Source organism: Hemibagrus wyckioides, linkage group LG24, assembly GCF_019097595.1.
Source record: "Hemibagrus wyckioides isolate EC202008001 linkage group LG24, SWU_Hwy_1.0, whole genome shotgun sequence".
Classification (NCBI taxonomy): Eukaryota; Metazoa; Chordata; class Actinopteri; order Siluriformes; family Bagridae; genus Hemibagrus; species Hemibagrus wyckioides.
This window is the reverse complement of record NC_080733.1, coordinates 17,907,456-17,934,955: the sequence shown is the minus strand read 5'-3', so window position 1 is coordinate 17,934,955 and position 27,500 is coordinate 17,907,456. Positions and strand designations below refer to the sequence as shown.

At 41.3% G+C, this 27,500-nt stretch overlaps 1 protein-coding gene across 11 annotated transcripts in view; it reads left to right on the top strand.

The window, feature by feature from the left end:
- Window positions 1-27,500, top strand: part of hdac5 (histone deacetylase 5) — a 113,452-nt gene that overhangs the window by 41,400 nt on the left and 44,552 nt on the right. The gene's annotated exons all lie outside the window — the stretch shown is intronic.

Sequence of the window (27,500 nt, the reverse complement as noted above, 5' to 3'; positions counted from 1 at the left end):
CCGGTGTGGTGCTAGTCCGAGGTGCGTCATCGGAAAGGGGGTTTCCCGGTGCTCAGACTGGGAATTCTTACTCTAGTGGCGTCCCAGTATGTACTTTTCTTTTTTAAAAGAAGTGTGTTTTCCAGCAGATCTGCTTTAACACGGCTTTTCATTCACATCACTCACTGAGTTTGGAGCCTGACCCCAGAGGATCAGCTGATTGGACGGCATCAGCGTTGACGCTCAGTCAGGTTCAGACCTGCGTATTGGTTTCCAGTGTCAATACAGGTGCCCTTATTTACTCGCTAAACCTATTTCAGCCTCACGGTGTTTAGCATCCAAATAACCCGCAGAGCTCCGTAAATAAACTCACCTGTTGCACCTTCACTCTATTCTTATTGTTCCGCGGCTGTTCCTCGTGTCCGGATCGCTACGATTTCATTCTGCTTCCACGTCAACATCCTGATTAGATGAATTCCTCCATGTTCTGTTGTGTTCCTTGTTTCCAGATGTTGCTACGTTAAAATCACGAGAAACAGAAGTTTGTTTTTAATTTCTGAGGGATAAGAAGAAACACCGGGTGCAGTTCTGTGAAAGATGTTGTTACCGGGTGCAGTTGCTGTTGTTTCCTGCTCGGACCTTTAGCTCTTTCTCCCAAAGCTTGGAGAAATGAGTTTGTTTACACTTTGTTTACATATCTAGACAAAAATCTGAATCTAAAGATTTCACAGAAAACTGGACAAACAGATTTGATCCATGTCCAACCTCTCTCCACCTGAGGACTTCTGAGAACCGGACAGATGTTCTCACGACTCTCACGCTTTCTGTCTCAGCAACCAAAGAGTTTTAATTATCCCACGTCCTCCAACATCATCCCACACCCCCCCACCGTTTCCCACAACATCCCACGTCCTCCATAATCCCACACCTCCCCACCTTTTCCCATATCCCGCGTCCTCCAACATCATCCCAGACCTCCCCACCTTTTCCCATATCCCACGTCCTCCAACATCATCCCACACCTCCCCACCTCTTCCCACAACATCCCACATTCTCCAACATCATCCCACACCTCCCCACCTCTTCCCACAACATCCCACGTCCTCCAACATCATCCCACACCCCCACACCTCCCCACCTCTTCCCACAACATTCCACATCCTCCAACATCATCCTACACCTCCCCACCTCTTCCCACAACATCCCACATTCTCCAACATCATCCCACACCTCCCCACCTCTTCCCACAACATTCCACATCCTCCAACATCATCCCACACCTCCCCACCTCTTCCCACAACATCCCACATTCTCCAACATCATCCCACACCTCCCCACCTCTTCCCACAACATTCCACATCCTCCAACATCATCCCACACCTCCCCACCTCTTCCCACAACATCTCACGTCCTCCAACATCGTCCTACACCTCCCCACCTCTTCCCACAACATCCCTCGTCCTCCAACATCATCCTACACCTCCCCACCTCTTCCCACAACATCCCACATTCTCCAACATCATCCCACACCTCCCCACCTCTTCCCACAACATCCCACGTCCTCCAACATCATCCCACACCTCCCCACCTCTTCCCACAACATCTCACGTCCTCCAACATCGTCCTACACCTCCCCACCTCTTCCCACAACATCCCTCGTCCTCCAACATCGTCCTACACCTCCCCACCTCTTCCCACAACATCCCTCGTCCTCCAACATCGTCCTACACCTCCCCACCTCTTCCCACAACATCCCTTGTCCTCCAACATCATCCTACACCTCCCCACCTCTTCCCACAACATCCCTTGTCCTCCAACATCATCCTACATCTCCCCACCTTTTCCCACAACATCCCACATCCTCCAACATCATCCTACACCTCCCCACCTTTTCCCACAACATCCCACGTCCTCCAACATCATCCTACACCTCCCCACCTCTTCCCACAACATCCCTCGTCCTCCAACATCATCCTACACCTCCCCACCTCTTCCCACAACATCCCTTGTCCTCCAACATCATCCTACATCTCCCCACCTTTTCCCACAACATCCCACATCCTCCAACATCATCCTACACCTCCCCACCTCTTCCCACAACATCCCTCGTCCTCCAACATCATCCTACACCTCCCCACCTTTTCCCACAACATCCCACGTCCTCCAACATCATCCTACACCTCCCCACCTCTTCCCACAACATCCCACGTCCTCCAACATCATCCTACACCTCCCCACCTTTTCCCACAACATCCCACGTCCTCCAACATCATCCTACACCTCCCCACCTCTTTCCACAACATCTCACGTCCTCCAACATCATCCCACATTCTCCATCCTTATCCCACGTCCTCCAACATCATCACACACCTCCCACCTCTTCCCACATCATCCCACCCCTTCCGAGATCATCCCACATTCTCCATTATCATCACTTGTCCTCTCACATCATCCCACATCATTCCATGCTCCCACATCATCCCACGTTCTCTGTCATCATTCCACATCTTCCCACCCTTTTCCAGATCATCCCACATTCTTTATAATCATCCCTCGTTTTCCCACATCATCCCACGTTCTCCATCATCATTCCTTGTTCTCCCACATCATCCCACGCCCAATGTCATCATTCCATATCTTCCCTTATCACCCTACATCATCCCACGTTCTCCATCAACATACCTCATCCTCCCACATCCTTCTACATCATCCCTCCTCCTCCCTCCTCCTCCCACATCATCCCTCCTCCTCCTACATCATCCCATGTTCCCCAGCATCCTCCCACATCTTCCCATCTCCTCTCGCATCATTCCACATTCTCCATCCACATGACACCTGTTCATATAAAGAGGGACATCACTGTGCTCAGGCTCTGATCTGAGACCAGCTGTGGATCTCCATCTCCCAGATACTCTCACTGTGGTAATTGGACTCAAGTGCAGATGTTTGGTTTCACGTCAGCGTCATGCTGATGCTCAGATTTAGGTTTAGTCAGACTGACTGATTTATATTTCCTCAGAGTCCTCCATTTTTTTGTGCTCCAAACCTTCTCTGAATCCAAAGCGCTTTGTTTGTGTAGAGAACGTCTGAGAAGGTGATGAGAAGCTACATCCGGCTGGTGAACCTGAACCTTACGCTCGATGAAACGCTGAGGCTTTTCTTGAAATAGACGTCTCGAGAGGGTCCAAGTATGAAGAAAGCACGGCAAGGAGAAAAGTTAATCTCTGTTTTTTTCTTCTGAAGGTCATATTTTGTGTAAAAACGCTGTGCGATCTGGTTGTAACCAGTTGTACGAGGTTATTTAAACGGCTCTGACTCAGCGCTGCTTATTCAGCTGTTACGATACTGTGCTGCAGACCAGAAGGTCATGAGTTTAAACACTCGCTCGCGAGAGAAGACGTGTGAAAGTTTCCGCTCGGGGAGTTAAAATCGACTGGTCATGAGCTCAAGTTTCACTAAAACACCATACGTCTATAGTCAAACTATAGTCAAATCGGAGACTGTTACCATGGCGACTGTGCAAAATATTAGCCAGTTTGTCACATCGGTCGTATTTGTAGACTTATGGACTTTAACGGGGGAAAAATGCAAATTCAGAATAATGTTGTTGTTGTTCTGATTGTCATCATTCCGAATTTGTTTATGGAGTCCAATATTCCTCAGTGTGGGAAAGTTTTGGGAAAGTGATATTTGGCTGCATCATGCCTCCAGATGCCTCGGTTCCTTCCACGGTTCCTTCCTCGTCTCCATACAGGTTTCCTCCTGGTTCTCCAGTTTACTCCCACTTTCCAAAAACACACCATGGATTTCCGTGTGTGTGTGTGTGGTCTCATTCAGTGTGTATTCTCACCTCACACCCAGTGTTCCCGGGATTTATCCACACCTCCACCACAACCCTGATCAGGATCAGGAGCTCCCTGAAGATGAGCTGTGGAGTCGTCATGTGTTCCTTCTAGATCTCCCTGAAGAATCCGGGACCTCCTGGTACCCGAGATCCGCCTGCTTACTGACATTTCTGACTGAACGAGGAACAACCAAGGAGCAAAGTGTTTGTGAGATGATCTGCAAACCTCTGGAGTTAACCTGATGATATCTCGTTTAAAAAAAAGCTGGTTGTCACGGTGATTAAGAGTTTCAGGAAATGGTTCTAGCCAATCAGATTGTGAGATTGTGAAGGTTGTGAGTGAATAAGTGAGAAGTGTAGCATAAGTGCGAAGTGCTTTAGGAGCCGTGGGCGGAGTCTGAGACTTAGAGGAAGCAGGGATTAATAAATGTTAATTCATGTAAAGTTTCACTTTATGAATTACTCAGCACCATCTGTCTGTATGTTCCAGAAATCTTTTATTTGTTTATTTTTTCTCTCATGATCCACATTCAGTTAGCAGCCCTGTTAGCGACCTTGCTAGCAGTCTGTCTGTCACCTCATGAGTCAACACGTCTTTTCTGTCACTTTCTAACGGCATCTGCCTCAGCGACGCGAACCTCGTGGGGAAAACCTCAAAAAAAGCTCTGGAGCTCAGAATTTAGTCTTAATACCTGAAGCTAAAGCGTGAGAGCTGGTAGAACGTCCATCAGTCGGTTATGGTGTATTGAGAGATCGAATGCTTTTAGAGATTGAACGTCACTTTTAAAAGGGAGTAAAGGGGGGGAAAGGGGGCGGGGCTAAAGTATGAGGAAAAATTCCTATTGATCAAGTGATACTTGATGATATTTGATTAAAGAAATCGTTATATTTCATTTTTAGCCTGAACCTTTAGTCCTGAAAGTAGAGCAACACAAGAGCAGAGTTAAAAATACAGACCCAGTGTTCAGAGAAAAATAAAATCTGCTGCTTAGTTGCTTGATTAATTACATAATAATAAAAATAACATGAAATAAATGACTCTCACTGTGTGAAATAATGCGGTATCGACATTGTGATTAATTCGGTCATGATACATTTTTCTGAGCTATGTGGGTTATATCAGTCTATTTTTTAATTCGATTTTTATTATATTTTTTATTCAATTTTTAACTTTATTTTATACATTTAGTTACGATTATTAATGGGAAGTAGCTAATATTCTAGAAGTAAAAAAAAATAAACAATCAAACTATAAATAAATAAATTAATTTTTAAAATAATTTTTAATTATATATTCTTGTTTACTTATTTTTAGTATTTATTTATTTATTTAGTTGTTTTTTTTTTTTTTACTTATTTTTCCTTTTCCTCCTTATATTTGTTTTAAATATGTGTAATAATATTTTCTATCAATAAAATGATAGTAAGAAATAATATTTTTTTGGCATTAAATAAATCTGAAGTATCTTTATCTACAGTTTTATCTACAGTGCAGTGAATTTCCCTTTGGGATGAATAAAGTATCTATCTATCTATCTATCTATCTATCTATCTATCTATCTGTCTGTCTGTCTGTCTGTCTGTCTGTCTGTCTGTCTGTCTATCTATCTATCTATCTATCTATCTATCTATCTATCTATCTATTTGTGTTACTGATATTGTATTGTTGAGGCTTGGAGGAAAAAACTGCTGTTTATGTGAATTATTCTGTAAATATTTAAATTCTTTCTGGTAAAAAAATTGTAGTGAAAATGTTTTCAGAAACAGGAAATGCTGCTAACGAGGAGGTAAATGATTTATAAATCAGTTTGGGAATCTCCGTACGTAATTTCCGTAAGATTTGTCGTCTTCTCCGGCTGGGATTCTGGTTCACTCGGATCACCGCTGGAACTCCAGGGGTCTGGTGCTAGACATTTAGCAAGAAGGAATTTATTAGCGTTTATTGCTAGAGCTGGACAGACGGCAGTGTGTGGAGGAATACAGAGTGAGATGGTGTGAGGTAGAGCTCCAGACGTCTGGTCCAGGATCAGTTGGTGTGTGTGTGTGTGTGATTGTGTGAGTGAGACTCGTCAGGGCGTGAAGCAGACGGTGAATAAAACCTCACTTTAGCACAGGAAGTGTTTTCATTCAAACTTCCATTATGTAACTCGCAGAGCCGCACTAATCTCTGCTGATTAACCACACTGACTTGCTGATGAACCGCCCCTCCTCCATCCTCCACTCCTCCTCCATCCTCCACTCCTCAATCCTCCACTCCTCCATTCTCCACTCCTCCATTCTCCACTCCTCCTGTGTCCTGCACTCCTCCTGTGTCCTCCACTCCTCCACTTCTCCATCCTCCACTCCTCCTCCATCCTCCACTCCTCCACTTCTCCATCCTCCACTCCTCCTCCATCCTCCACTTCACCACTGCTCTGCTCCACCTGACCTTCACTCCTCCATTCTCCACACCATTAACCTCCACCCCACTACTTTTCCATATTCTGCTTTTCCACTCCACTCCTTTGCTCCTCAGTTTGGATTTTGTGTGTCACTGTGATGTCACTGGATGACTTTACATACCTTGGAGAAACTCTCTTTTGTTTGTTTGTTTGTGGCTCACAGGTCCCCTGGTTGACGCAGTCGTGATGTCAGAAGCTTTTTACAGACACTGAGAGCGTCGAGTGTCGAGACTGGCCTGCTGTAACACACATTCTGCTGTGTTTTATGGGCCTCTAGGAATAGAAGGTGTTATTTTGGGACCTTCAGAAAGTGAAATTGTTGAATCATGTAGTGCAGGCTGAACCGCTAAAGACCGTTTGTAATTAATATCACGCATGCAGGAGAGAGCTCTTACGAAGGATGCTGTGTTTTTATTCTTATTGTAATTGTGGCTAAAACACACCACTAGCAGGTGGCTACAGATCCGGGGACGTGTAGAAGATGCTCCTCATGAAGCCAGCGTGTTTGTGGTGATTTGTTATGGCTACCTGCTTCAAGCTGGACAGTTGAGCTGTAAAGAGCTCTTGAGAGGTTTGAAAGGTTGGAGAGTCGGAGCTGGTTGATGATGTTAGCACAGCTGTGGAGGCGTCTTTAACAGGCCGCTGCTGTTGTTTGTACACTGCAGCTAAATGAAGAAGGTCTAAGTTTAGCCTAGCTGTTCTCACCCCAGTGTTCCTGCTCTATAACCAGACACCACCTTTTAGCTTTTAGGTTTTTTTTTAGGGGGTCACACTTGTTCTCAGGGCCTGAACCTCACGTTACCTGAACACTAAACAGCCTCCAGTCTGCTCACCGCTCCCTCACACTCCATTATATCTTTATAGATAGATAGATTTTGTTTGTTTGTTTATTTATTTATTTATTAAGCTATTTATTTGTTAAGTTATTTATTTATTTATTTACTTAATTTATTATTTATATTTATTTTTATTTTAATAATATATTATTTCATTTTAGCATTTTAATTTTTGGAATTTACTTTTAGCTTTTATTTGTTTGTTTGTTTATTGTTTTTTAAAAAGTAGTGAAAATTTTTTATTTTTTTATGTTTTCAGTTTTAGTTTTCTGTTATGGTATTTATCATTATTATTAGTTTTTTTATTATTATTATTTGTGTATTTTGTTACTGATCATTTTGTTTCTCTGAGGTTTTTTTCAGCTTTTGTTTATTTATGTTTGTTGATTTGTTTATTTTTCAGTTACTGTTCACTTTCAGTTTCTTTTCATTTTGTTTTGTTGGGATTGTTTCATTGTGTATTGATCTTGATACAGTAGTTGTGGGGTTTGGCCATGTGGCCTGATGAGCAGAGTGTTGGTGCTGGAGACTGGTTACTCTGTACTCTGTACTGGAGCCAGTTACCAGCTGAGTAACGTTCCTCACGTCCTCTTCACAGTATTAATAGTGCTGGAGTTTGAACACAGGTTCTGAGGAACAGAACACCGTGACCCAGAATCCTCACTGCAGAAATAAAACCTCTGTGTGTCTTTATTTTTGTCAGTTCTGAGAGTCGGAGTTCTCAGAATTGGAGTCTGTGATAGAGTCTGATTGGAGTCTGTGACTGGGGTTTGTGACTGGAGTCTGTGATTGGGACTGTGACTGGAGTCTGTGATTGGAGTCTCTGATTGGAGTCTCTGATTGGAGTCTGTGACTGGAGTCTGTGATTGGGACTGTGATGGAGTCTGTGATTGGGACTGTGATAGAGTCTGATTGGAGTCTGTGACTGGGACAGTGATGGAGTCTAATTGTATTAGTGATTGGAGTCTGTGATTGCAACTGTGACTGGGGTCTGTGGGAAAGGATTCTGTGATTGGAGTCTGAGTTTGGTGTCTATGATGGAGGCTGCAATTGGGGTCTGTGATTGGAGTCTGATGCAGTCTGTGATTGGAGTCTGATGCAGTCTGTGATTGGAGTCTGATGCAGTCTGTGATTGGAGTCTGATGCAGTTTGTGATTGGAGTATGTGATTTGAAAATTTTTTCTTGTTAAAAATGTAATATTTATTATTATGTAATTAATTTTTATTTCCATTTTGTATTACTAGTGACGAGTAATACAAAAGGCTTTTATTTCTTTTTTAAACCCTGGGCATAACGGCAAGCTCCAAATCACCCTGCATGCTGTACGTCCAGTGCTTCAGAGGTTTTCCTTTTAAACTAAGTTTCATTTTTATATAATAAATTTTAGACGCTGTTTAGTTTTAGTTGCTTTTTTCGTGTGTGTTTTTTTTTTAAATTTTGTAGCATTTTTTATATATTTTTATTTTTTTTATTTTTTATTTAATTATTCTAATCCTATGTTGTTTTTTTTCTTTTAAAGCCAATTCAAAGCTACAAGGACAGAATCACGATCTGTGATGCTGTATCTCGGATTTTTCTGCTCAAGCTAAAGCTATTTAGCTTTAAATGTAAAGCTTCTGGTCAGAACTTTAGAACACTTGTGATGTCATCATGCCTCAAACAATAGCGTCCTTTTATTTAATTTGAAGTTGAGCTTACTGTAGTATCGAATATTGCGTAATTCCTTTGTGACCAGAGGAGGCTGGGTTACACAGGGAATCTCTTCTAGCCGTGTGTGTGTGTGTGTGTGTGTGTGTGTGTGTGTGTGTGGGACGTCGAGTCGAGTTCCCGCCTACGCGCAGTGTGAGTGTAAGAGTGCGAGAGCAGAGACTGTCTGTAGTGTATACACGGCTTTCACACTTACAGACAGCCGAGGTGTGTGTGTGTGTGTGTGTTTCAGTCCCAGTCTGACTGCTATTAAAAAAAAAAAAAGCACACTAGCGTGTATCAGTTAGCTTTTAAACAAAAATGCACGGTTATAAAAGTTAACCACCAAACAGAGGCGTGACAGATTAAAGGAAAAAACCTTTAGACTTCTGATTTCTCTCCCCTTTGGTGGCGGTCATTAAATATCTCCTCTGGACCACACATTTCAAACCGGTCTCAAGCACAGAATTCTCTCTCAGTACAGATTTTCATCGTCGTTTGTATCAAAACACTATCAGCTAAGCGTCTTTGTGATCGAAGCTCCGCCCACAAATCATTTCCTCTTTATCTCTAACGAAGATAAACGAAGATGGACCTGATGAGCTTTTTTATATATTTGTATACTCTAATGGTCATTACAGTCATGAAGTCCACCTTTGTGGCCGTGTTTGTTCTGTAATCAAATAATCATATAAAATATAATCCTATAAAATTTAAATAAATAAGGTTATAAGAAATATGTTTGAATTATATACGTATTACATATTATTCAATAATAATAATAATTATTATTATTATTATTACGCTTTATATATAATTATTTATATAATTATATTTACATTTAAATCATGATCATAAATATATAATATACAAAATAGAACAAATAAATAATATACAATAGACTCATTTTTATCAATAAACAACAAACTAATTATCGAATAATAAATGATAATTAACTTATAACTAATTAATAACTAATGACAGATATTTAATACAATATTATACAATATACAATATAAAAATAATAAGGTTCTAATAAATGATGGCTTATAATAGTAAATAAATAAATACATACATAAGTGAGTAAAATTACATCATATAATTTATGATCATTTATAATATAATTTAATCTTTATTTTATTTCTGTTTTTTTAAATCCCATCTCTTTTTTTTATCATATGATTTTTTTATGTACTTTTTTTCTTTTTGTTTCTATTTTAAGACTCTTCCAATTTTACTTGCTTAAATGTATTTATTTATTTATTATTTATTTATTTATTTATTTATTTATTTATTTATTTATTTATTTATTTATTTATTTATTCATTTTTAACATTCTGAAAATAATAACAGACCAGGCTAATCTGCATGAAATATTTTATTTCTTTTTTTTTTTTTTTTACATTTGGGTTAATGCAAAAAATACCAAAACAAATAAAAAGTATGTTTAAAAATATTTAAATAATAATAAAAAAAGATTCATTAAAAAATTAAAATATTTCAAATCTGTGCAGGAATAAATAACCAGTACTTTTTATGTATTTATGTCAATACATTTTATTTTTAAAAAATAGTTTGGATTTAAAAAGCAAAAAAGCAACATATTTTTTTCATGAATAATATTTTTCATAACATTAAACCTGTGGTTTTTTTATAAAAAAATGAAAAAGCTCTTTAAAGCCCTGACAGCGCTAATGATTTAAAAAAAACTCAAGCGCTATCGTTTTAATGTTTGAAAGAAAAAGCCTCTTATTGGTGTGAGTAAGGAGTCGGGATCAGACCTCCTCCGCTTTCCCTGGCCGGCTTTCTGAATTCCGCACCACACGTCGAAGTTTACCCAGAAAACAACATTCCAGCCGTGCGAGCGTTTGACGTCAATGCCGGTGCATTTATAGAACACATAAACAGTGGTGCGCTCTCAGCCCGCGCCTCGGCCACCGCGTTTCAGCGTCTCCGTGTTTATGCTCTCGACTTTGCTTTCTTCTTCATCTTCTTCTTCTCCCCTTTTTTTTAAAAAAAACTCCCTGTATGAAAGGGTTGGAGGCAGGAGAGTCGAAACCTGTAGGGGAAAGCGCAAAAAATTCTCCCCCTGTGCCACACGGCCACACTTCTGGACACCATGTGTGCTCAATGGGTCACTGTTCTGGAGGAGAAGGGGGATATTATGGGATGTTATGGGATATTATGGGATGTAGCATGTACAGTTTTATGATCCATGGCGCCGTGGCTCGTGCGCTTATCACATATTAGATACACTGTGGTCATGTGACCGTCATGAGCCTCACAGGAGGAGCAAAGGTTCCTTCATGGGTTCTTAAAGGTTCTCATGTACAGGGTTGGTGATTGGGGTTAAACTGTGGGGGGTGGAGGTAGGGAAAGTCTTGCTGAAGCCACTGTACACGGTACACTATTCACTATACACTGTATACTACACTATATAAACTATACACTATACACTACACACTAAACACTGTGCACTATACACTACACACTATACAGTACACTATACACTACACACTAAACACTGTGCACTATACACTACACACTATACAGTACACTATACACTACACACTAAACACTGTGCACTATACACTACACACTATACAGTACACTATACACTACACACTAAACACTGTGCACTATACACTACACACTATACAGTACACTATACACTACACACTAAACACTGTGCACTATACACTACACACTATACAGTACACTATACACTACACACTAAACACTGTGCACTATACACTACACACTAAACACTGTGAACTATACACTACACACTAAACACTGTGCACTATACACTACACACTATACAGTACACTATACACTACACACTAAACACTGTGCACTATACACTACACACTAAACACTGTGAACTATACACTACACACTAAACACTGTGCACTATACACTACACACTATACAGTACACTGTACACTACACACTAAACACTGTGCACTATACACTACACACTATACAGTACACTATACACTACACACTAAACACTGTGCACTATACACTACACACTAAACACTGTGAACTATACACTACACACTAAACACTGTGCACTATACACTACACACTATACAGTACACTATACACTACACACTAAACACTGTGCACTATACACTACACACTATACAGTACACTGTACACTACACACTAAACACTGTGCACTATACACTACACACTAAACACTGTGAACTATACACTACACACTAAACACTGTGCACTATACACTACACACTATACAGTACACTGTACACTACACACTAAACACTGTGCACTATACACTACACACTATACAGTACACTATACACTACACACTAAACACTGTGCACTATACACTACACACTAAACACTGTGAACTATACACTACACACTAAACACTGTGCACTATACACTACACACTATACAGTACACTATACACTACACACTATACAGTACACTATACACTACACACTAAACACTGTGCACTATACACTACACACTATACAGTACACTATACACTACACACTAAACACTGTGAACTATACACTACACACTAAACACTGTGCACTATACACTACACACTATACAGTACACTGTACACTACACACTAAACACTGTGCACTATACACTACACACTAAACACTGTGAACTATACACTACACACTAAACACTGTGCACTATACACTACACACTATACAGTACACTGTACACTACACACTAAACACTGTGCACTATACACTACACACTATACAGTACACTATACACTACACACTAAACACTGTGCACTATACACTACACACTATACAGTACACTGTACACTACACACTAAACACTGTGCACTATACACTACACACTAAACACTGTGCACTATACACTACACACTATACAGTACACTATACACTACACACTAAACACTGTGCACTATACACTACACACTATACAGTACACTGTACACTACACACTAAACACTGTGCACTATACACTACACACTATACAGTACACTATACACTACACACTAAACACTGTGCACTATACACTACACACTAAACACTGTGAACTATACACTACACACTAAACACTGTGCACTATACACTACACACTATACAGTACACTATACACTACACACTATACAGTACACTATACACTACACACTAAACACTGTGCACTATACACTACACACTATACAGTACACTATACACTACACACTAAACACTGTGAACTATACACTACACACTAAACACTGTGCACTATACACTACACACTATACAGTACACTGTACACTACACACTAAACACTGTGCACTATACACTACACACTAAACACTGTGAACTATACACTACACACTAAACACTGTGCACTATACACTACACACTATACAGTACACTGTACACTACACACTAAACACTGTGCACTATACACTACACACTATACAGTACACTATACACTACACACTATACAGTACACTATACACTACACACTAAACACTGTGCACTATACACTACACACTATACAGTACACTATACACTACACACTAAACACTGTGCACTATACACTACACACTATACAGTACACTATACACTACACACTATACAGTACACTATACACTACACACTAAACACTGTGAACTATACACTACACACTAAACACTGTGCACTATACACTACACACTATACAGTACACTATACACTACACACTAAACACTGTGCACTATACACTACACACTAAACACTGTGAACTATACACTACACACTAAACACTGTGCACTATACACTACACACTATACAGTACACTACACACTATACACTACACACTAAACACTGTGCACTATACACTACACACTATACAGTACACTATACACTACACACTAAACACTGTGCACTATACACTACACACTAAACACTGTGCACTATACACTACACACTAAACACTGTGCACTATACACTACACACTAAACACTGTGCACTATACACTAAACACTATACACTACACACTAAACACTGTGCACTATACACTAAACACTATACAGTACACAACACAATACACTATACACTGTGTGCTATACACTGCACTATACATTGTACACAATACTCTACACACTAAACACTACACACTACACACTACACACTACACACTACACACTATACACTACACACTACTCACTACTCACTACTCACTATACACTAAACACTACACACTATACACTACACACTATACACCAAACACTACACACTACACACTACTCACTACACACTACTCACTATACACTACACACTAAACACTACTCACTATACACTATACACTAAACACTATACACTAAACACTACACACTATACACTAAACACTACACACTATACACTATACACTACACACTACTCACTATACACTAAACACTACAAACTACACACTATACACTACACACTAAACACTACACACTACTCACTATACACTAAACACTACACACTATACACTAAACACTACACACTATACACTACTCACTATACACTAAACACTACACACTATACACTAAACACTACACACTACACACTAAACACTACACACTACACACTATACACTACACACTACACACTATACACTAAACACTACACACTACACACTATACACTACACACTACACACTATACACTACACACTACACACTATACACTACACACTACACACTATACACTACACACTACACACTACACACTATACACTACACACTATACACTAAACACTACACACTATACACTAAACACTACACACTACACACTACACACTATACACTAAACACTACACCCTATACACTAAACACTACACCCTATACACTAAACACTACACCCTATACACTAAACACTACACCCTATACACTAAACACTACACCCTACTCTCTAAACACTACACCCTATACACTAAACACTACACCCTATACACTAAACACTACACCCTACTCTCTAAACACTACACCCTATACACTAAACACTACACCCTATACACTAAACACTACACACTATACACTATACACTACACACTATACACTACACACTATACACTATACACTACACACTATACACTAAACACTACACACTACACGCTATACACTATACACTACACACTACACGCTATACATTGTACACTATACAATATACACTGTACTTTATACACTGCACTAAACACTATACACTACACACTATACACTACACGCTATACACTACACTAAACACTATACACTAAACACTATACACTACACGCTATACACTGCACTAAACACTATACACTGCGCACTATACACTACACATTAGACACTAGCAGTGCTAAACCCCGCCTCTTTTTGTTTGTTTTTTTTCTTTTTTGTGTCCACATCAGATAATTATCTGTTGTCTTAAAGCTGCGTATTAGTGATGACCTCACGGTTGTTATGGTAACATCACAGTTTAACGCAGTTTTGTTTTAGGTCACGTGAAATAAACTTGTTCTCAGGTCAGGTGAGACGTGATATATGATGTTTTTTTGTTTTTTTTTAACAGAATCGCTCCAGCCAATTGGCGTTACTGAGTGATGCCTCATTTGCATAGTCTTGACCTCAGTTCAGTCTCAGTTCAGATGTTGGTTGATGTGTCGCAGAAAATGACGTGACTGCAGGGTGAAACACACAAATTCAACCAATCAGCTCGAAGCAGGGTCTCTAATCTCCTCGGAAAGCTCTGTGTGTTGAGGGCGTGGCTTTGGAACAAAGGGGCGTGGCTTATTTGATTGCAATTTCTGTTATGTATCAGAACATGTTTAGCTAAATTGAGAAAAACCTTGCATCCTTGCATTGTGGGTTTCCACAGACTGTGTGTTCTCCCAAAGCGAGGGATCCTCTCTTCCTCTTTTCTCCTCCTCCTCAGAGCTTCCCTCAGAGTCTCATAAATCACACCGTTTCCCCCACAGCCGCGCTCTGATTAGCTCCAGAAGCGAGTCTGAATGTTAGGCAGATATCCCACGCCAACCTGTTGATCCTCACAACCGTCTCGTCTATCCTTCACCCTGTCGTTCTCTATCTCGCACGCCCATCTCTCACTTCTCTCTCTCTCTTTTCTCTCTCTCTCTCTCTCTCCACCCCCATCCTCTCTCCGCTCCGCTAACAAGACGAGGACGCAGAGCAGATTTGACAGGGCGGCCTAGCGAGCGTTGCTATGTGCTATTTCTGGAAAGCAATATCCATGCTTCTCTCTTTCTCTCTCTCTCTCTCTCTCTCATCTCCACCAGCACTGGTGTAGAAGAAAATAACCATGACGTAAGCTCGGCTTTCTGCAAAACAGCCCCGTTTGAAAAAGAAAAAAAAATAGTTGGAGCTAGCGAGAGGGTGGGGGGGGCTGGCTGGAAAAACCGAAAGACTAACCGTGTCTCCAGAGAGCCTGCAGGAGCTTCGTGGGCATTTTCCCTCCATCACACACATCGATCTCCGTCTGTAACAGACAGTGGACGCGCAAACGCGCGCTAATTGGTGAAAGATCTGTTCGGAATTATCAAGATCCCAACTGGGTGCAGGAGCGCTTCAGGGCCGCGAGATAAATCATCACGTTAGCGTAATTACGCTTTTCCAGCTCACGAGTCTGAGCTCTGAATGTGAATATGCGTCGTTATTTACAGCCTGATCGTACGCGTGTGTGTTTAGCCGCGGAATGCAGTAACGTGCAAATTTAACGTCACTGAGCGCGCGCGACAGAAACCCAAGAAAACTTCAACAGATAAATAAATAAACACATACTGGGCTTTTCTAGTGTGCTGCAGCTCTACACCAGGCATTAGTGCTGTTTATAGAGCACAGGAACCTGTGTGTGTGTGTGTGTGTGTGTGTGTGTGTGCTTTGCTCTCCTTCCAGCAGGTTATATAAAGCATTCAGTGTTTGTTCATTTCCACAGGAACAGTCACATTACGATTGTGGCGCACCTTCAGTCCTGTGTGTGTGTGTGTGTGTGTGTGTGTGTGTGTGATTTATCACACTCTGCACCTTCAGCTCTGCACTATATCTGAGTTGGAGGAACGTATCCCATGATTCACAGCGTCGATCGCAAAGTCTAACACCACAAACAGCTCTCACAACCCCAGAGGACCGTCCTTCAAGTTTCACCTCTCTCTCTCTCTCTTTTCATCTGTCTCTTACCCTGGTTTGTCTCTCCATGACTTTCTCTCACCTTATTATTCTGTCTTTTTATTTCTCTCTCTCTCTCTTTCTCTCTGTCTCTGTCTGTCTCTCTCCCTCTCTCTCTCTGTCTGTCTCTCTGTCTCTTTCTCTCTCTCCCTCTCTTTCTCTGTCTCTTTGTCTCTTTCTCTCTCTCTCTCTCTCTCTCTCTTTCTCTCTCTCTGTCTGTCTGTCTCTCTCTGTCTCTTTCTCTCTCTCTCTTTCTCTCTGTCTCTGTTTTGCTTCTTCTCGCTCTTCATCTGTCTCTTACCCTGGTCTGTCTCACCTAATTTTTCCGTCTTTTTATTTCTCTCCCTCTCTCACTCCCTCTCTCTCTCTCTCTTTCTCTGTCTCTCAACACTATAATTTAGATTCACTTATGTAATCTGTGTGAGAGAGAGAAACATACAGCGAGTGGAAGAAGAAACAGACAGAGAGAGAGAGATGGAAGGAACAACTGTAAAAGAAACAGATTGAAAAATTTATAGAGAAAGACAGTGATGGAGAGAAAGAGAGAGACTGCAGGCATTTGCATCTCATATTAGTTTGTTACCAGTTGCCATGGTTTCACAGCTAGCATTTAGCTAGTGCAGTAGTGTCTCTCTCATACACACACACACACACACACACACACAATTAGTTCACTGCAAATCACATGTTGTCCTAGTTTAAAAAAAAAAAAAACCTGCACTAGTCTTCACTCTCATTAGTCGGCCTTTGTTTTCATGTCACTTGCCCCGCCCACTTCTCAACAGTTACTCCACCTCCTGAATTTCTGACTTCTCACTTCTCACTTTGTCCTGTTGTGTTGCTGACATTGCACACTTTCACACCATCACATTATCACACACACACACACACACACTGCTGTACTGTTGACAGGCAGCGATTAGATCGCTGTGTTACTAATCTGCTTTTACACACTGTTTATCTGAAGTACCTGCTAACACACACACACACGTGCGCGTCGGGACAGTGTAGTTTAATTCTGGATTCTGATTGGTCAGTATTTGTTATGGTTTCCATAGTAACAGCTCGTTCATAGGGACTTGTTCGAGGATATGTTTATTGAACAGATACGGAATGAGTCTCCAGTGTTACTCCAGCGTTTATTCTTCAGGACAGAGGAGTTTACGCTTTTGTGGGTTTTTTTTCTTGCAATGTGTTGCGTTTTTAACGGGAACCAGTCGTCACTGAGGCGGTGGAAGTAACTACACTTCATCGCACCAAGCGAAGAACTTTAGTTCCTGAACTCCGCTGTCCAATTATCCGGGTGATGTTCTGCCTCTTGCTGTCACCTAGTAAAGGAATCTCCCTGCAGCAGGGACTTGTCAGATCCCGGTGTAGAGCCGGAGCAGTGAGACAGGCCACGGCTGCACTTCCCATCAGGATGTGCGCCTCCATCTTTTTCACATCAAAAGCCGTCTCTCTGCAGGAGCTCGGTCTTCTCCGCTCCACTATCCGCAACACAGAGAAACTGCAGTGTGTGTGTGTGTGTGTGTGTGTAAGAGAAAGAGAGAGACGCTCGAAGCTACAGTGTTCGAAAAAAAGAAAAAAAAAACAGCGAGGAGCTGAAAATAGAAGTGCTTTTAAAAGCGCAGTGCGAACCCCAGAGCCCTGGCTCTAAACCCCCCTCCCCCCTCCCCCATCGCTCTCGGTGCATTATTAATCCTGGCTTATTTATAACCCACTTTTTCACAGGCACACTCCGGGTTCTGTCACGGCTCGTCTTTAATCTCCCCCCGGGAGCGCAGAGGCGGGGACGCAGCGGACGAGTAGACGGAGGACGAGAAAGTAAAAGAAAAAAAAACTAAACAAGTGAACAGCACCCATCCCCCGACGTCCCCGTCACTGTCCCTGCCCCCTGTCCCCAGGGGGGGGTGGACGAGAAGAGATGAGACAGGACGGCCATTTTGATACGTCCACGCTCCATCTCCGAGCCTTTGCTTTTCTTTCCTTCTCGGCTGTGGTCAGTGTGTTTAGTTTCTGACCTGAAAGCGAGAGAAAATTCCACGCTGAGCTCTTTGGCAGGCTCGCTGAAAGATTTCCACAAGGGGAAAGTCAATGGTATTCGCGCTTAGTTCGCCGCTGCTGGCAGTCGCGACCAATTTCTGCGTTTGAAGTGCTACTATTCCGATTCCTATTCATAATGTTTACATTCCAACGATTGGTCAGAAGGTGTGGATTAAGATGGCTGCAGATCTCAGGTTTATGCTAATGAGCTCGCTCGTTTCCATAACAACAGCGTCTTCACGTTCATAAACGCTCCACGTAGACGTAAAGTTTTCCATACAGTTTTTTATGGAAGGAGTCTCCAGTGTCGGATGTAGAGCTGTGGGCTTTCCAACATTTTAGCAGAGAGAGGAATCTACCTTCTCTGAGGGACACGTCGTAGATTCATTAATATTAGCATGCTTGATATTTTAAGTCATTCGATTTTCGTGTAGTTTTTAAAAAGGGAAGAATGACCGTTCTGTACAGGTTTCTGATTCCGGCACAAAGACGCAGGGTGTGATTCCAGTTTCCTCGAGATCAGGCTTTAATCTCATTCGCTCCTCTTGGCTGCTTGCCCTTCTTCTCTTTCCAGCGACTGTCTGGCAGCAGCTCGCTACTTTCTGTGATTAGTTGTTGTGAATATAGGTTCTATGGCTCTCTCTCTTTCTCTCTCTCTCTCTCTCTCTCTCTCTCTCTCAGAACCATTACTGAGTACGGTATTTCTATAAAGAATTCAATTCAATTCAATTTATTTGTATAGTGCTTTTAACAACGGTCTCAAAGCAGCGTAACAGAAGTGTAGAAATATAGAAAAATTATAACGTTTTATTTATTCTTAATGGACAAGCCTGAGTCGACAGTGGTGATGAAAAACTCCCTGAGATGATATGAGGAAGAAACCTTGAGATGAAACAGGCTCAGAAGGGAACCTCATCTTCATTTTGGTGACACTGGACAGGAAATAATGTAAAGAATGCTCTTCTCGGACACTGAATGAACAGTCTTGGAAGCTAATCCAACTTCTTGGCCGGTTCTGAAGGTTGAACAGTTCCGTTACATTTACGGCATTTAGCAGACGCCCTTATCCAGAGCGGCTTACATTTTATCCAACTGAGCAATTGAGGGTTAAGGGCCTTGCTCAAGAGCCCAGCAGCAGCACCTTGGGTGAACCTGGGATTTGAACTCACAACAACTTCTAATCAGTAGTCCAACAACTTAACCACTAACCTACCACACCCTCCCGCAGCCTAATCCTTTTTACCCTCTGATGACAAAAGCAACTGACAGGTCACTGGTTTTACTTATAGTTTGTTTTTGGGTGTGGCCTGTTCAGGATTTGTTTTATTTCCAATGAGATACAGTAGTGTCCATTTTTCTAAGTCTGAAATTTTGTTGTCTTTGATTTATCAGGTAAATGCTTTGCCTTGTGCTAACCTTGTTCCCAGAGCAGATTAACTAGTACACTCATGAGATGCAGCCATCTCTGTTAATTTATTTCCTTATACACATTTAATGAGAGGTTGTATGTGACGGGATAGAAAGAAATCAATATAATTTATATGTGTCAAACTGCATCTAGAACTACAGATGTGAGGGAAAACTGAAGAAACATTGGTCCAGGGAATCTTTTGGGCCATTTGTTGTTGCCTGGCCAGTGTGAAAGTAGGTTTAAGGGGAAACCCCCCTGTTGCAGGGTTCAACATTGAACTTCCCCATAGACATCCTACCCCAGGAACCACTATGTTACTTCTGTAAGAGGCAAGTAAGAAAGTTTACAGCTCATGTATGAACACTTTGTTTTGTCTGGATAAGTGGCCAATAAATGTGGCCAGTTAAACCAAGATGGTCAAAGGCTAGCATCTTGCTGCTACTACAGACATTAAGGAGGTCCTGTTGCTCATCCCTGGACTTTTAAAAAAAAAATTGCTTTTGAGGTTCCAGGTTTCTTCCTTCTGTTGTCTCATGGAGTGTGTCCTCGCCACTGTCTGTAGATGTGACTGCACCTAAAACCTAAAGCAGGTTGTTGGGATTCATGTTCTTGTTTCTTTAGTCCTTTTTGTGTTCACAAATTAAAGCCCAGTCTTGTGAGGAACGTTGGTCAAGTGGACATCAGTGTGGGGAATGTTGTTGGGATAGGGCTCGTTGGAAAAACTGGAATGTGATCAAGACTGATTTGACCCGTTTTTATTCAAAAGACTTACCTTGGATGTTCCCCACAGTGTTATTTTTGTTCTTGGGTTTTTGCATAGGACTGTACAGGATTCCTCCAGATATATTACCCCCAGGAACCCAGGCTAGTCCAACACCTGGAGTTTTAAGCTTCAGATCCCTGTCGCTGGTGAAGTACTCTCAAAGGACACACTTCCTTTAGAGGAACACAGTTGTAATCAAAGTTCATAATCAGATCTTAAAGACCATTGTTAGTACCCTGGGACACAAAAACTTAAGCCTACTTTCCGATTAAGACTCGTTGAAATTGCTGCCCAGTAGTCGTGTATTTTTGATTTGCTAGATCACCTTACGTGCGAAGGCTCAGTAAGATAGACGGGGTCACTGGAGGCTATACCGGACAGGATCGCAGCTATTTTTAGAGCTCACTCGCTGTAGGTGATTACTGTAATCTCGGCACTCAGATCTAATCTGATCAGGCTCTGGTTGCATCTGTTCTTTTATTGATTACAACAAGTAGGCTAGTTTATCTACGGATCTGCCCCCCTCCACACCTCCTACTACCTCATCTTCCAATCAAGACCCTGCCAAGTTCTCAGCTTCTACCCAGAGATCTCTCGCTGTCTCTTTATTTCTCTGTAATGAGGAGGTAGCTCTCTTTACTTCGCCTGCCTTCCTGTACTATTTTTGTCCTCCCTGTTTGCAAAACTGTAGCTTGCCCCTCTCTCCCTCTTTCCCTCCCTCTCTCTCTTTCTCTTTCTCTCTCTCTGGATTGCTTTCAACTTCTCTAGATGTCTATTACCATCTTCCTTACAGCTTGATGAACATGTTTCCCATCTTCACTGATGCTTAATCAATGATGTTCATCAGTGACATGTCATGTGGAAAATACAACCGTCATTGCCTTTGTTGTTCCAGAACCTTTGGCACCACCTAACTGGAACTTTTCATTTGTCTATCCGTTTCCGGTCCTGTATCCAGTTGGATTTTGGTACCTGTTTAAGATCAACAACCAAGAGACCTACTTGTACTTAGGGAGGCGTGGCTAGCTGCCTGGTTAGCTGGAGCTGATTGGTCACAGGGATCCACTTGGGGACCATGCCAGACAGAGGAACCCTCTGGAACTCTGGAACCTTGGAGATCGAGGCTTAAAATTTCTTTTGTACCACACCATATACCACCAGCATAAATACAAACACGAAATAATCAAGTTATTGCAAACAAAATTTGGTCAAACACTAGCAGTGCTACTATGGCGGACATTTTCTGATCAAGTAGTACAGCAGCTTTAGTTCAGTGGTTTGTTAACAGTTTGTTACCCCAGGTACACCTGAGACCAGTTTTGCTCTTGTTATGATTATGCACCAGACAAAAAACATCCTTTATATTGCAAGTTTCTTGTTCTTGTCTTTGAAAAGCAGTTTCATGAACCTCATGAACCTGACGGGAACAAGACTATAAGTCAGTGGTTCCGCCCCATTCCTCCACTTGCCCACCTGCATTGCGCATTTCCGCACCTTCCCCTGCTGTAACACACTTGTCGTAACCTTGTTAAGAGTCGAATCAGTTAAACCCAAGCGAGAAAAAGGCTCAGATGTGTGCTTTCGGGAGCTCTCGATAGGGAAACACCGGCATATCTCCTGCTAAGTGGTGCATTAGGAGCTCAGAATGGGATTTGCTGAATAGTGACAGGCTGGGAGAGATGGAGGGGGTCGGGGAAGGCTGGAATGACAACGCAGTTATTTTTAGCACTCGCGCTTTGCGGGTGATTACAGTAATCTCAGCGCTCTGATCTAATCCGACGATTCCGTCCAGGCTGCAGTCGCGTCCTCTGTTTTATTGATTCCACCTTAGTTAGCTAGTTTATTCACAAACCTGACCTTTTTTCCATCTCCCTTCCCATTCTTCTCCATTTTCCACCCTCACGCATCTGTAATGAGGAACTGCTTCTGCTTTCTCTTTGCTATTTTTGTTCTCTGTTGGTTGCAAAACTCACAGAAAACCCTCTCGGTATCTGTCTCTATCACTCGCCATCTCTTTTCTCTCTCTCTCTCTCTCTCTCTTGCTTTTAACCTGCGTTTTCTCTCTTGCTCGCTGCTTGCTAAGACGGAAGACTGCTCTCGTCTTCCAGTTCCACCATTTATTAAGCGAGGTTTATTTTCATAACGCTGTAAAGAGCGCACAGAGGAAGCCAGAAGACAATAAAGCGGACACGGCAGCCTCTGAGGGAATCCCATTTCGGGGGAATGACTCTCATCAGCACAGCGATATGAGGGGATTCCTATAACCGGCTGTGTAGGAGGATGCCGCAGTGATGCTGCCATTTCATTTCGACACACGAAGGAGGCTCTAACTGGATTTTCCTCTCTCTCGGTACAAAAACTGTTGAGCTCTGGAAATAGCCTCGTCACAGACTTGCGCATAACCAACCCTCCAACAAACACACACACGCCATCATTTTTGTTTCCTTTTCATCTTGCACAAAGCAGGAAGCCCAGCTTTCATGACTAGCACTGATAACCCAAAGATTCCTAACGTTATGGTTGACTAAAAGCGCCTGTCTTTTTATTTTTTCTTCCTAAACACTATGTTGTTGAGTTTCAGCTTTGAGATCATCTAGCAACCTTGGACGTCTGCTATGTGCTTTTTAAACCGAGTCCGAATCGCTGGTTTCAAACCTTCAAATAAACCTTCAGTAGAAACAAGACACTCTGCCGACGCCATGCTGGAAATTAGCGTGCGCCAAAACTTATGATGCCGTTTCAGACATACACACACTTTATCTCGGAGAAAGCATTGATATTCCCAGTGGTTCTGTTTGGTTTTCAGTCATGCTGTGACAGCTGTATGCTAGCTAGCCTCAGTTATTAGCTAGTTTTTCAGTCTTCCAGTCTGTTTGGTTTGCTAGTCTCAATTGTTAGCTAGCTTCTATGCTAGTTTGCTCATTAAGGCTGTTTGGTGCAGTAAACTTTACCCGTCACACACAGGCTTCGGTTCACGTCACTTCATGGATTATTTGTGGAATAAAGTAGAAAAAATGTTTAAAATAAATGTTTTATTTTTCATCAATTCTGGTTGCCTAGCAACAGTGTTTTTCTTACCTCCTCTTGAACACAATGTTTTTGTAATAATCATGACTCTGGAGAGAGAGCAGCATGGACTTTTATTCAGGCTATTTAAGATTATTTCTTTTTCTTTTTTTTAGAATAAATTCTCATGTCCAAATATTAGACAGCTTCAGAATTATTGGCACCCTTGGTTAAGAATAATAAATAAATAAGTTTTTGAACCCTTGAAATATATAAAAAAATATAAAAATTTATGAAAATTAAAGCCATGTGAGTGACAATTATTGGCCACTAGAACAAAACTGAAGCTTGTCACTGAACAGCCTTTTTATTTATCTATTTATTTATTTATTAATTAAAAACATTATTATTTGTTTGTTTGTTTATTTAATTGTTTTAATTAATTAATTTAGTTATTCTGTTTCTTTCTTTATTTTTTCATGTATTTATTTACTTACTTATTTATTTATATATTTTTATTTATTTATTTTTTATTTATTTTTTTTTACCAAGGTGCCAATAATTTTGGAGCTAATCGTATATCACTTCGCTACCATCAGTGTTTTATCAGGACATTTTGTTATGTAATAATTTATACTCCTTCTCCCACAAAGGAAGTGACCTCATACGTTCTGGGTTTATTTCTGTAGCTAGTAACGAAGTTACCAATGTACTAATTAGCGGTCTGGGATTAGTTCATTAGCTGATAGACTTAGGTGCTTTAAACATGTTTGTAAATAGCTGAGCGTTTGTATTCCGGGGGAAATCCGGGCTCAAATCCTTTCCGCGCTCTGACGTCAGCGGCTGGACGCGGTCAGCCAGCAGAGGCGTGGTATCTTTAGCGCTCCTCAGATGATGACGGAGAGGGGGTTAATCTGAATGATGTGACAGAATGCCCTCTGGCTGCCCGTCTCACACCTGGGCCTCAGCAGTCAGAATCTCCAGCTCGTCTGTTAGTGCTCGGAGCGTTCACACCGTCAGGATCAGATTATTGAGCTCGCGAGGGTTTTACTGGTAGCGTCGTCGTCACTGATAAACAGCAATCTGTGTGTCGTTGCCGTGGAAACTCAATCAAACAATCTAAACTTATCGAAATTCACAGTATCTATAACAGTTTCTTATACAATAACAGAAAGGTCACGAGGTCCAATCCCAGGAATTCCCATAAATACATAGACTGTGAAATACCATCAGATCAAATATCTGATCCATTATCTATGATGCCCATTCCCTCTCTCTCTCTTTCTCCCTTTCTGTCTGTCTCTCTCTCTCTCTCTTTCTTTCTGTCTCTCTCTCTCTCTTCCTTTCTTTCTGTCTCTCTCTCTCCCTCTCTCTCTCTCTCTCTCTCTCTGTATGAGATGGTTGTTTTCACCCGGAATTATTCCCGACGTCACTAATTGCTGCGACTCTCTCGGCGCCACGCTCACGGCTGAATTGCTTTCTCTGAAGTTATTGAGTATGTGGCACTTTTGGTCTGAGGAGTTTTGATTAAACCGTGTCCTGGTGTGCTTCTGCCTCGCCTCTGCCTCGTTACTTATCCCCAGCCTCGTCTTCTTCTGGAGCGAGTCGAAGTTTTCTCCTGCGCTGGTGGAGCGACAATGGAGATTGAACAGACAATGTTGATAATGGAGATGGTGAAGATGAAAATGATGGTGATGATGAAAATGGTGATGACGATGATGATTATGATGATGAAGATGGTGATGATTATAATGATGTTGATGGTGATGAAGATGATGATAATGATTGTGATGATGAAGATGATGGTAATGGTGATGATGAAGATGATGATGGTGCTGATGATGATGGTGATGATTATGATGATGATGACGGTGATAATAATGAAGATGATGGTGACGATGAAGATGATGGTGATGATAATGAAGATGATGGTGATGATGAAGATGATGGTGATGATGAAGATGATGATGATGGTGGTGATGATAGTAATGAAGATGGTGATGAAGATGATAATGATTGTGATGATGATGAAGACGGTGATTATGATGAAGATGATGAAGCTGATACACAGCGGTTTGAACATTATAACTGTGTCCGAGACGAAGCGCGTGATTCTGTGGGTTTTATTTCGGAGAGATATTTCACTCTGACACCCGGCCCTTATTTTGCAGAATCCTCCCACTACTCATGAATATTCATCCATTCAAAGCAGCCTTTCATTAATATTCATGATCTAGTCTTTTATAACCTGCTGCCGTTTCGAATGGAGCGCAATTCTGCCGATTCATTATTTAACATGGTGAAGTAGTGGGATAATTCAGAGCAATGTGATCAATGTGAAAGCAGCAGGAGCAGACGCTTAAAATGTCCAAAACGCTTAACATGTCCAAAACGCTTAACATGTCCAAAACACTGAAAATGTCCCAAAAAAACCCCAAATAAAATGAACTTGATCGAGAAATTACAGCAAGTCATTTTGCGAGTCTTGCCTGAGGGAATCGTTCCAAATCGGACATTAGTGCACTAAGTAGTGTGTGTGTGTATGTGTGTGTGTGTGTGTGTGTGTGTGTGTAAATAGTGTGCGCTCAGCTGTTACTTCCTGTATTCCGACACTGGTGTGTGGTTTGGGATGCAGCCCGTGTGTCAGAGGACGAATCATAGTCCAAATGACTCGGGTGAATCTCTCAGGGGATCTGAATAAAATCATCTGAAACCAAACTGTAACGTTTTGTGTGTCGCTAAAAATGTGGATCATAACGTAACAACGGTGACTAGAAAAAGCAGATTTATTCGTTTAGACTTAAGAAAACATTTCAGCCTTAAGGATGAGTGAATCAATGAATCAATGAATCAGTGACTCAGTCAGTGATGAATCATTCCTGACAAGCATAAAACACCATAAAAATCTGAACCGGTTAATGAATCAGTGATGAATCTTTCCTGAGTTGTGTTTTTTTGTGACAAGTGTAAAACACCATAAAAATTATATATACACAAAGAACTAACAAAAAAAAACAACAAAACATGCATTTAAATTTAACAATTTGATCGACTGAATATAGATTTTTAGGAGTATTGAGACTTTAACCATCAGTTCATGACTAATTCCGTGGATCTGTGATGAATCAATTAATTAATTAGTGATGAATCGATTAATGAATAGGTGAATGAACCAATTAATGAATCGGTGATGACTCAATTAGTAAATCAGTGATGAATCTATTAATGAATGAATCTTTCCCTAGTTGTCTTTATTGTGTTACATAAGGAATAAAACACTCCAACAAGCACAGCGGAATTGTCGAGGCGGTGTTGTGATGAACGCGAGTCGTACTCACCACCTCAGAGTTGATTCAT